General features: G+C 39.8%; 1 non-coding gene across 1 annotated transcript; it reads left to right on the top strand.

The window, feature by feature from the left end:
• Positions 1-1,118: 1,118 nt before the first annotated feature.
• Positions 1,119-1,190, top strand: Trnaa-ugc. Its single transcript has one exon. It is a non-coding gene; the product is annotated as a tRNA-Ala (tRNA).
• Positions 1,191-12,855: the final 11,665 nt, after the last annotated feature.

Below are 12,855 nucleotides of genomic sequence, written 5' to 3'. Positions count from 1 at the left end.
AGGATCGTGACTCACACAGATATACTGACACATATTTTCTTAGCACTAGGTCGTTTGAGTATCATCAATTATCCACCACTGCCTAATCACCAGGTTCCCATTGGCAATGGCCTGCTACTCCTCAACTCTTCCCCGCACTTGACCTTTGGTCCCCTCTCTCCTTCCCTCTCCTTTTGCTTCTGTCTTCACTTTTTTAGTGGCTCTCACTCTCCCTTACGACCTCTACTTCTCTGCCAGTACTTGTTGTCTGACTTGCAAGTCATTGAATCTTATTTGGATTGCATTCTGTGTAGCATTTCTAAAACTGGGTTAAGTTGAGCAGTGTCCTTAATCTTAGAAACAGTCTTATATACTCTGCTATCTCCTCTGGTTATATTTATTATTTTCACTTATCTGAAAGCATGTAAACTATTCATTTAATGATTTTGCATGCTGAGACTCATATTTGATGGCATATGAAAAAAGGGGACACATTGTGATAAATCATTTTCACAAACTTACAACCAGCTGTTGAGACATGTAAACATCCAGAAACTGACAGTTCTGTATGGTTTTGTGAACAAATAGTTATTTTAATTTACTCACTGGAATATATGAAGTGATAAGTACTATGTGGAAAAGTTGTGAAACAAGGAGACCAGCCTCCCCAAAATTTTGAAAAGTTTTTGAAGCCCTGAAAGCTAAGGAATGTTTTAAAAGAGAATAGAGGTGTGTTCATGAAGTTGCAGGACACTTTGATACTCTGAGATATGATAACATAATGCTAATTCAGTAACATTATTATTAATTATTATTAATTTGTCACCATACTGCTAATTGAACTAATAATCCAACATAAAATCGAATTAAAATTGACGAGCCCAAATAATTTAGTGTTATTTATTGTAGGTCTGTCATGTTTTGAAGAGCATAAGATTTATTGCTATTAGTATTGTTATTTTATTTTTATTGAAATAGATTTTTTTTGTCACAGGAGAAATAACATAAAAATCCCCTAAAACACTAAGGTGAAAACTGTAAATCATAGCCAAAGACCTGAGGCAAATCCTTGAAAGACCTGAGTGCTCCTTCAGTCGTTTTTACTTCATATATACTACAAGCAGACCTCTTGCAGGCTTGGGGATGTAGCTCAATGGTAGAGCACATGCTTTGCATGTATGAGGCACTGGGTTCGATTCCCGGCATCTCCAAGTAATTTTTTTCTTTAAAAAAAAAAAATTTGGAGTTTTCTTTTTTAGGTTGTTTCCACACAAGGTGTCCTAGACCTTAACTTTCTGTTATGAGGGCATATATGCAAAGATAATTATTGTCTGAAACCTCTCATCAATCGCCATGACGACAATGTTCATCTGTAACCGTGACATTTCCATGGAGACCTCCATGGTCTGGTGAGTACAGCGTCGTCCTGCCTCCAGGAATATGCTTTGTTCACAGCTGAAGCAAAAGCTCTGCTTTTGTGCTGGTGGCAGTTTCCCTAAGATGGTGTGCTTTGTCGAAAGATAGATAACAAGGGTGAAAGAGTTCTGCTTTAAAAGAAAGGAAGGGAGGGCGGGGCGGAACCATTTCTAGTTACTGAACAGAGAGCAGGAGCATTGTGGTTGTCATAGAAACCTGGGGTCTTTGTGGACACCCATTTCAATGGCGACCCAGGCGATGTTGTAAAAAGAGCATTCTCTGAAGCCAAGCTTATGGGTTCTCAGAGGTGAGCACTTGAATCTTCCTGAGGGTGGGAAGACAGATGCAGGGATCCCAGACCCAGGTAGGCTCACTCCCACTTGGGGATTTGTACCCAGTGTGTTGCTAGCAGCAGGAGATGGACTTGGGACCATTCTGCCTCCTCAGAGGGAGTCGCTCTGTACTGTGGTGCACTGGAACCATTGCAGCGTCGGGGACATGAGGAGGGGGAGATAGGACAGTATATAGTATGCAAGGACAGTATATAGTATGCACTCTCTGATCCCAGTGTTCCCTCTGTGAAACATGTATGAGAAGTGGTTGTTAAGTAGTAAATCCTAAACAGTAGTCAATAATTGTCCAGTATAAATGTCTAAGATGATAATTTATGTATGCAGTTGGTTGGAGGACTTTATTTTTTCTTTCTTTCTTTCTTTCTTTCTTTCTTTCTTTCTTTCTTTCTTTCTTTCTTTCTTTCGCGGTTTTGTTTTGCTTTGAGAGAGTATCTCACTCTATCCTAGCTTGGCTTAGAACTCTGAATGATCCACCTACCTCAACTTCCTAGTGATGGGATTACAATTATGGGATACCTCTGTGCTTTGGATTAATTTGAAATTTTAAGTTGCATTCTTTTGTGGTACCCACACAACCACGCGACTCCTATGTCACCTCAGAAACCCCACCATGGTTCTGTCGGCACACTTAAGTTGTTAATGTAGCTAATAAATCTCTTATAAAATTGAATGTAGGCCCAGGAACTAATTAAAATTTATATGTGTCCTCTGTAGCCCAGAAGTATCCATTCCCTGGCCCCTCTGCGTTGGAATCACCTAGCATCTTGTCACTGTCAGATAAAGTTGGACCTGTCATACTGACACAAATTTGTCTTTTAATTTCACATTATGTTATCTTAACAAAACCATAGTTTTCTACCAAACAAAAGACGAAAAGTGTCATCAGATAGCAGCTAATGCCAACAGCATAGTTCTGGCCTGCTTAATATTTGCATTAATGTATACAAGAAGTGATTGATTTGTAGGTTATTTGCTCTGTGACTATAAACACTTCATGAAACAGCTTCCATATTGTACCATGGAACTTGTAGTAACCTACATCTGTCTCACTCATATTTGAATTCAGAGTAAACTTACTCCTTTTGAGGTGAGAGCTGTGTATTGCATCAACATTTGTAAGTGTGTCATTGTGTACATATTGTGAGTGTGTGTGTGTGTGTGCATATGTGTGCATGTGCAGATGTCTCTGAAGTTTCCAGGAATATTCTCTGTGTGGGACATTCAGAGTTAAACAATGAGTTGATGGCATTCACAGTCAGATGCAAGTGTATGTGAGGACCACATGTGACATAGTGTGACATAGTGCTCTCTTCCCTCTGCATTACTTAGCCAGTGTCATTACCTTGATTCCTAAATGACTCTTGTGGTCTTTGGAAGAGACTAGTAATATAATTATGAAAGTTAGTTAAATCACTTATTACTATGATGATAACTTTTTAGTGTTATACTTCTATTACTGCCTCTTAAATGATGATCTGGTATTTGGTACATTGCTTGTTTATTCTCCATAATGATTTATAGCATGATGATTCAGAACACCCACTTTCCCATACCACACAGTTATCCCCTCATGTTGTCATTCTACAGTTTGATGCTGACTTTGTCCCAGTATTGACCAATGGAATTCATTCAATCTTCATCAGATGTCTCTGGAGAATTCCCTGAGTCTGAAAGTTACACTCTGAGCTTGTGTGTATAGGACACAGACAGGGAGGGTACCAGGAAAGGAAAAGGTCACATTTCTGCTGTGTATTTCATTCCCTGGCATTGCTGTGTGTGTTCAGGGTTGTGTGATGAGCTAGGAAGTAGAAAGGCATCGTGTATAGCTTCCACTGAAGTAGTCTGCTCCAACAAGACACCATCATTCCCTCCTCTGGGTTTTTTGGTACTATCTCCTTGTGGTTTCCTCTATTTCATGTGCTTATTTCCCTGTGTACTACCATCCAGTGTATCAGAGAAGTGTTTGATCTCTGCATCCCATTGTCCTCATGTAGGTTTCCAGCAGAAGTTGTGGTCCAGACTACAGGTGTGCCTCAAGATCTGGATTAAAGGTATTTGGATATGGATTATGTGCATGTGTTATGCCACCTAGACAGAAAGGCCAGAAATTGTAGTTGTTCAGTCAACAACACAAAAGCTCACAGCAGTCCCAGTATCTTCTGGTCCTTGATCTTCATTGGAGTCACAGAAAAGTAGGCTCAAACACCAGCAAATGGATGCCCAAGAAACAAGATAACAGAACTTGAAGGTGAGAGTAAAGACAAGCAGGCAAAACCCAAAGGCTTTCCTCTTCCATGTCCTTTCATGTGGTCTGCCTGTGAGTGTGGTCAAGATTTAGGGTGGGTTTTTTACCTCAAGGATCCAAACAAGAAAACCTCCCTTAGGAGTGCCCAGATGCTTGGCTTTTAGTTCATTTCAGATGTAGGCAAGCTGATTACCAAGATTAGCCATCATATTCCTCAATGAAAGTTTTGCCATATGACTGGTATATAGTATGAGTAAGCAACATGTTTCCACTAAAGGTTAACCCATAATATTATTGTATGTTTCAAAAATATCTCTTAATTTTTTTAAACATTATAATCTTTATTTTTGGTTTCCTTTTACTTGTTGTTATCTAGTACATTTTTGTTCATTTTTAAGTGTTCAATGTAATATTTAAATGGATATGTGTTTTCAAATCCACTAGTTCCAGATTTTACTTTAATAGACAACCAGAAAAGTTTTTTCTTTGCTTAGTAAATTTATCCATTTTCAGTTTTTTATGAAATCAACATACCCGGTAATATAAATCATCTCTGTTCTATTACATATGCATACATAAAAATGGCACATATAATTGCAATAGGCCTTTTACTGGTTTATATGTTAATTAATTGATTGACTTCATGGCCCTGGGAATTAAACATTGTACATTCCAGTCATACTCTTCTCTACCACTGATATTCCAGTCATTAATCATTCATTTTATTTGTGCCATCATCTTCTGTGGTGTGTAGAATAATAACAAAGCTTTTAAATTTTTATTTAAATAGAATGTTGTTTTATTTTTTATTTATGTGTGTGTGTATTTTTCTCCATGAGCTTATATGCACTGTGAGTGGACAGTGCCCTTGGAGGACAGAAGAGGATGTCTGATAGCACTAAACCAAAATTAAGCTCAGTTGTGAGTTATTTTGTGGGTGCCAGAAATCAAACCTGGTTCCTGTGAAAGAATAGTTTGCACTCTTAACTGCTGAGACATCTCTCCAGTCCCTTAAGTTTGTTCGGTAATGGATACTTTTTAATTCACTTTTTAGCTGGGTGCCTGGTGCTAAGAAATGGCATAAGACTTCCGAAATGCCTGGCAAGGCAAGTATTTTTGCACTGAGTTTCATCCTCAGGGAATAACTTCTTAGCCAAACTAATATCCCGAATACGGGGGTCGGTATTAGTCATGAACTCAACAAAATTGAGATGGCCTCAAGTAAATTTATGTGAAAAGCAATAAAGATATATTTTTAAAAATACGTCAAGGGGCTGGAGAGTTCACTCAGCTGTGAAAAGCATTTGTTGCTCTTCCAGAGGACCACAGTTTGGTTACCAGTACACACATTCGATGGAGGCTCACAACTGTATATAGCTCCAGTTCCAGGGGCATTAAAGAGGTTTTCTTCTGAACTCTGAAGGCCCAAGGACACACATGATGCACAGTCATACACACAGAGAAATCATGCATACACATGTTTAAAAAGCCAAATAAAAAGAAATCCTTAAACTAAAAGAAATTGTCACATCAAAGTAAATGTTAAGATCATGCATACTTTGGTTATCATATCGAATTTAACAGGGAAGTACTTAAAGAGTAATCTCACTTTCTCAGAAAACTGCATGTAATTAACAGAGCACCATTTTGTATCATATTTATCACATGCATATACCTCCCCATTGCTCCTTCTTAGATATGTGTGCCTCTGTATAAGTGCTTAACCTTTTGTGAACCTGATAAGGGCCAGAGATACAATGATAATTAACTTAAGTGGTTGTGGGGAGAAAGCGTGCAGAGTGTACTGTGCAATGAGTGAGCTTTTGGGATGTCTCACACATAAACCAACACTAAATGTGGGTATTACCACTCCTTCCACAAGAAGTAATAGGACTGTGGTGTGTACACTTGCAGCCCGTCAATCAGCTGTGAAGCCACAGGAATTGTGATGTCTGCATATATGTGTGATGGACAGTTTTATACTAGATCACAGTTTGGAGACAAAAAAAAAGTATTACTTTCCGTCTCCTTTGCTCTTAGCTTTGGCACTTAATTCCAAAAACTAGATCAGTTCTCATGTGTGGGACCATGGGGATTCATTTCCCCTGTGTTGGTATCATCTTTTGCTGAGGCAAAACAATTACATTTCAGTGGTTAGGGGCCTGGGATTTAGAGTCATGTAAAGTGTGTTGAAAACTTTTGACATATACTTACCACATTCATGATCTCTACCAAATGCTTATTCCCCAGATAAATTAAATGTATATATCATTCCTTACACTAAATCTACCTGCAAGGACAATAAAAAGGGATGAATGCATGCAATTACACATTTTTCAAAATTAATGGCTGAGTTATTGATTAGAAATGAATTTTGAATTTCCCTGTTCTTCACAAGTTCTAAATTAATATAGGCCATTTAAACATCAGAATTAAGGCACATAGAAAATGGTCATTGTTAGATATTCTAAACATAAAAATTCAAATACAGAAAACATGTTTATTGATGGCTATGTATAATATAGTATATATGCCACTGAAGGTCCCTTAGGATTTGTTCTGAAAACATTAGCCTCCTTCCTCAAAGGTTAAGCCCTTCAGAACATGGGATTTCATTTGAAGACATTTCCTTATAGTTTTATTATCTTTGGATATACATAAGTGAAATACAATAGTATTTTGTGGAATACATTTATCTATACATGGCTGACCACCTCTAGAAAAAAGGAAGAAGCATGAAGAGGAGAAAAATATGAATATGCAAATCCCAGTACCAGCTCTGGCTACATTTACATTTTTATTATGGGATGGGTAATTTCTTCAGACTTACTCAGCTGCCTTTTGACATCTTTCTGACTTTACCACTTTATTTCCCGTTCAGAGCACTGGCAGAATAGACTGTCCAACTCATCCCCTCTTATTATTATTTTTATATACTTGGTAAATATCATGTATCCTTTCCATGTAATGCAGTCTTTTGGTTGATATTTGTACGCAGGAAAAAGTAAGCCTTTTTCCTCAGGATGGGTTCAGATCCAGTTAGCTTAAAGTGGTGAATGTTTCAGTGTATCTGGACATGAAACACCTTCCATTTTTCCAGGTTTCCACTTCACTGGATTCATCTAAGCCTGGCTCATCCATCTAGAATCTGGACTGCCCTGGTAGATATCACTTGACACCTGAGTCCTGACTGCCCTCAAATCCTGTTGGTTGGTTTACAGATGAAGTGCATTTAGAGAATGACTTGATTTTGCATCCCAAGTCCTGGGCATGTGTCCATTTTCCTTTCTCTCAATAATTTAGATACACATGAAAGGCTCTGAAAGGGTTTCTTAATTCATGGAGTGCTCTGCATCTTTGGATTCAGTACTGGGTTAACCATGTGAGTAAAGAGAGAAGCCTGCTGTGAATTTGATGGACTTTATTTTAAAGAACTAAGAAAAATATTTTATTATGTTATGGCCTTCAATGAAGTTCAGAAAATAGCAATACACTCTGTCAAAGGGGGGATTCATGTTAGAAAGACTTCTGTGCCCCATCCCCAGCTGAGTGATTATAATTTCCCCGGATTTGCCCACTCCAGGCTCTCCTATAAGCGTATTGTTATTTCTTTTGAGTTTTGAAACAGATTTTTTTTTAAATTTAATTTATTTCCATTCCAGCCATTGCCCTCCCTTTCCCTGTCCCTCCTCGAACAGTTCTTTACCCTATTCCTCCTCCCCCTTGTCACATGAGCATATTATTAAACCAGTTCTGGAATCACATCACCTTACTGCATTCCACTGGTTTAAGAATGTTCCATACCTGTTGCTGAGGAATTTTCCTATGCTTATGATAGGGATATTTATTTATTTGTTGTTATTCATTTCACTTCTCAAATCAGCAGTGTAGAGTTGTGAGTTTCTGACAAAACTCACTTTAATCCTGTCTGTGTTCATCCTGAGAGGCAGGCTTGCCTGAAATGGAATGTGCAAGAGAAAAATGGAGCCAAGACAATATTTTACTGATCAAAGCTCGAAGTTTGATGTAGGAACTCAGTTTATATAGTGTGGGGAAAAAATCCCAGTCCCCAACCCCCAGTCTTTGAAGGCACAGGTGAATGTCCGTGGCCGGGTCCAAGGATCAGGGCACAGATGAATGTCTGGTAGGCGTAGGCAGGTCCAAAGGATGTTGTCTTCTGGGACAAATGGTCTTCTCAGCAGGCGGTGGAGACAAGGCACAGCAGAGCAGCTCTGGTGGATCTGAAGGTTACTGCTGGTGGATCTTAGCGCCTGCAGGGGGCTGGGTTTAGAAGGACAGTGATTAGTATAAACAGAAAGGTAGGCTTGGCGGATAACTGCAGGTGGTCCAGTGGCGACAGAGAGCTGGGAAACCCCAACATTTTCACCCTTAATATTTAAAAAAAAATTAGCTGGACTGGCACAAAATATATTTATGCTCTATCATCCTGCCCAGGAATTTTCCCGAACTGATCTATAGTCTAGGGGTGGTATTTTACTCTAAGCTATGTCCTGGGCTTGGCTCTGCCAGAGGCATTATTAACATGCAGATAAGATTCATGTAATATATGATTGGAAATGCCAGGACTCTAGGAGGCTGAGTCTCTTTTGAGACTCTTTTTCCTCATTTCTCCTCTAGGTTTTTAGGCCTGATGTGAGTCACTACTAGAGTGGCGGTGGCAATTTCTCCCTATAATTTTAGTTTTAGCCAAAGTTTTAGAATGTAGCCAAGTCATCGATGTTTTAATTGTCCAAATGATTCTTGCTAATATCTGAAATTTTATGCCTTTAACTGAACCAAGTCCAAACTCCCTGCAATTGAGCTTTAGTGTTATTCCAATCAATGGTTGTATTATAAGGTAATGGCGTGACACAAACAGAATGGAAGGAAGCATGACACTTAGTAGCTAGCCTAACCATGATATTTTTAACATCTTGCCCTAATGCGAGCACCACTTTTTTTTTTTTTTTAGGGCTTTGACCTTGGCCTCCAATTTTTAATCTATAAAGCAGTAATTCCTAAACAGGATTAAAGTGAGTTTTGTCAGAAACTCACATACAGTTGACAAAGCAGGGGTCCCGGAACAGTTGGTAAGCAGAGGGAAATCATAATTGGAGCAACTCCGTAGAGAAAATGGTTGGGATTGGGATCATGGTGGTTGGGTTATTCCCAAAGGCCAGTTCCAGGAACTAGCATTTGACCCGAATTCTTAATGACAAAAAAGAAGCAAGGCATGTGCATGCTGTGTTGTTGGTGTGCTGGTACCACATAGAACTGCCATCTGTTTAAGAGCAGAGGACGAGCCCAGTGGCTAGAGCCTGGAGCCAGTGTGTAGACTGTTTTGGGATGTGCTAGGAAAGACAGCTCTATCACAGTTTTATCCCACATGTGACATTTAGATTATATTGTCAGTGTTTAATGTTGGCAGATGGGGATGGACATGATTTGATTCCTGTTGATGAAAGATGTCTTGTCACTGTGTAGAAAACAGATGGAGCAGAGCAGGATTAAGGGAGTGGGTGGAGACAGCCATTGAAGGATATTTTGGAAGGTTAAGGGAGGGATGAAAGTGGATAGAAGCCATGCTGTAGCCGTGTGTGGCAGGGAACTAGCCCGTGTACAGTGTTGTCTGGGTTAGAGCAGGTACTACCTGTTGCTGTCTTGTATTTGACTTGTGGAAAAGAACATTCTAACAAGTCTGGTTTTGTCTAGATATGTGAAGATATAGTGGTCCTGTTTAAGGGCATCAGTTGCTCCAGGTGTTTTTTTTTTTCTTCATTTACACATTCTCAGGATACTTTGCATACCCAAACTAGTTGTGGTGAAAACTAGACATTTGAAATAATATATGTTAGCTGATGAAAAATTCTCAGATGTAAGCTCTCTTTTCCAAATACAAATGTAGCAACATTTCCAGAAGAATGAGATTCTCTACATTTGCCTAATAAAATGTGAACACAAAATTTACTATATTCTCGGAAATGTTTCTTCTTCTACAGGACTTTGGCCATACTACCAGTTTCACTGATGAATCAAATGAGAGTTTTAATAAAAGTGAAAGTGCTGCTGCGAGTCTAGATGCTGCAGCTAAGGCCTGCCCCAATTCTTTCTCCAGAAGTCCTTCTTAAAATATGCATACTTCAACATCATTCTGACACATATACAGGGATGACTGATATTTAAGCAGGAATAACCACCAACCTCCCCCACCCCCGTAAGATCTACAGGCAAGCTTTCTGATACTCCTTTTTCACAGACCAGGAAACTGGGCTCTGAGAAGAGTATCCCTCTGTCTTATCCTCCCAAATATGCCCTGCCTGGCATTGGAAATCATTTCCAGGGCATGCTGGTTCAGGGAATCAAACTTGCTGGGCCAGGAGTCTCCCACATGTCTCCCAATCTCCCAGTACATAATCCCATGTCTCAGATAGGTCTGGAGTCTTATTTTCTTCCTGTACTCCCAGAGACTTTCAGCCCTATGGTAGTGGACCCTCCCTCACAGTTTAGTGCACAGCAAACCTCGTTCTTCCTTCCCCATCATTTGGATCTCTACACACTATACTGAATTTTCAAATTTACTTTCAATCATCGTTACTCAGCTTAAATATGTGACTGATCATTTTGTCAAGTTTTTCTTATTCTGTGATTCTTCTGCAGGATCAGAACCATTGATTCTGTACAGCCAGCCACTGATAATAGAAAAGCACTATCCAGTCCCTTGTTGCTTATTTTTGGAGAAACTGGGGACACACATGCACAAACACACACAAACACACACACACACACACACACACACAAATTTCCTAGAGTTTGTACATGTATATATTTTCTACAAGCAGTGACAGTATTGATAGTGTTCAGTTTCATGGAGCAAATGAATTATGTACACAAGTGGATTTGCCTCTGTGTGCTGTGTGTGTGCCTGCATGTGTGTGTTCCTGCTTAGACTCATTGAAGCTTCTATTGCTTTATCATGTCGATTCTTTTTGTTTGTTTGTTTGTTTTTGCTTTTCGAGACAGGGTTTCTCTGCATAGCCCTGGCTGTCCTGGAACTCACTTTGAAGACCAGGCTGGCCTCGAACTCAGAAATCCGTGTGGCTCTGCTTCCTGAGTGCTGGGATTAAAGGTGTGCGCCACCACACCCTGCTATCATGTCGATTCTTTATATTCACCTTAGACTGGGATTGAGTTCTATTAGATATGCCTAAGACATGGAGTTTTATATGCCATGAGAGGTACAAAGATTCCCCAAGCTCCAGAACTAAGGTCCCATCAAGTCCAGTTTACAGCCTAGGGTCTCTTCCTTTATCAGGCCTGACTCGCACTGATGCAGTTCTCAATACAGCCACCAGGTGGGAGCAAAACTAAATTCTTGCATTTTCGGGGAAAAGGGCTGATATCTTAGAGTAGCAAATATCCCCAATTCAATGTTTTTCTGGTGTGTTTGGAAGCTTCAAGGGTGTACTAGAGAAGTTCCGTTTGTGGATCACCACAGATCTAGTACTCAACAACTCACTTCATCGCTGCTCAGTGTAAAGAGAGCAGTTCAAACTGTGTATAACAGTGCTCTTTCATAGAGAATATGGTGTCTGATTATTCAGGGGCATTTGGTAGAGAATATGGTATTCATACTTGGATTGAATTCTATGGCACTCAGAGTCGTTTCCAAAACATTCCAACCCCTCTCCAAAGGGCTATGGTATGGCTACCCAGATCCCTCCTTGAGGAACACCTTCATTCTCTGTCAATCATCAGCATTGCGCTATGCACCCTGGGGACTTTCAAGAGCACCCTGGTGTTTGTGGTCTATTTTACAATTATTTTTCATTCTTTTTACAGGCAAAACAAGAACCATTCCTTTCAAGACAGTTTATGCTTTCTTTTTGTGTGCGTGCACCTGTGGGTGCCTGTGCATGTGCCTATGTGTATGTCTGTGTGTGTATGAATGAGTGTGTGTGTGTGTGTGTGTGTGTGTGTCTGTCTGTCTGTCTGTCTGTCTGTCTGTAGTGCATGTACAGGTTTACATTCGTGTGAAGGCCACAAGAGAACATTGGAGGTTACTCTGTCACTTTCTGATTCATTCACTTGAGAAAGCACCTGCCACTATACTTGGAACTAGGCTGGATGCCAGCAAGTCTCACCCAGCAATCCATCTCCACAGCACAGGGCTAAGGTTGTCTGAGTCACTGTGGCCAGCATTTTTATCTTTGAAAGTCCTGGGCAAACGGGTGCTCCTAGAGTACAGGAATAATGTAGAAAACTAGTCAGGAGTGCAGCCTATCATTATCATGATCAAAATGATGTGTATTAATGGTTAGCATTTTTTGATCCCTGGTATTAGCATTGTGACATCTCATTCTGTTGTATGTGTGCATATGCAAATGTAACTTATATGACACATTGACTATGAGTATTTCCTATAGAGTGTTAATATTCTGCTTTTCTGTTGTTTCTGGTTTTACTTTCATATGAAGTATTATGCTGAGTAGAGGAACACCTTCTGATTTAAAAGCAAGGTATAAAATATGTTCCAATTTTTCCCTTCTCACTCGTGGATGGATGCAGGGTATACATGTGTATGTATTTATGCACGCTATGGGGACATGTGCATATTCATGGGTGCTTGTGCTGTTTCCATACTGAGAACCCTACTTGTCCTAGGTCTGAGGCCATCAAATTAGAAGAACTCACCCAGGGTCCTGAGGTCTGTGCACAGTCATGACAACTAGAACGCAGGCCTGGTCTCTCACCTTGCCTGCTTCATGATTACTCTTTACTCTATTGTGATATTTGTTGTCACTGAGGATCAGTGAGAAATCTCTTCACCCATACCATACAGCAAGAAAATGAGAAAGCAGAAAT

This window comes from Mus pahari, unplaced genomic scaffold (assembly GCF_900095145.1).
Source record: "Mus pahari unplaced genomic scaffold, PAHARI_EIJ_v1.1 scaffold_12900_1, whole genome shotgun sequence".
NCBI classification, from domain to species: domain Eukaryota; kingdom Metazoa; phylum Chordata; class Mammalia; order Rodentia; family Muridae; genus Mus; species Mus pahari.
The sequence above is the reverse complement of the archived record's forward strand: the minus strand, read 5'-3'. Positions and strand labels throughout refer to the sequence as shown.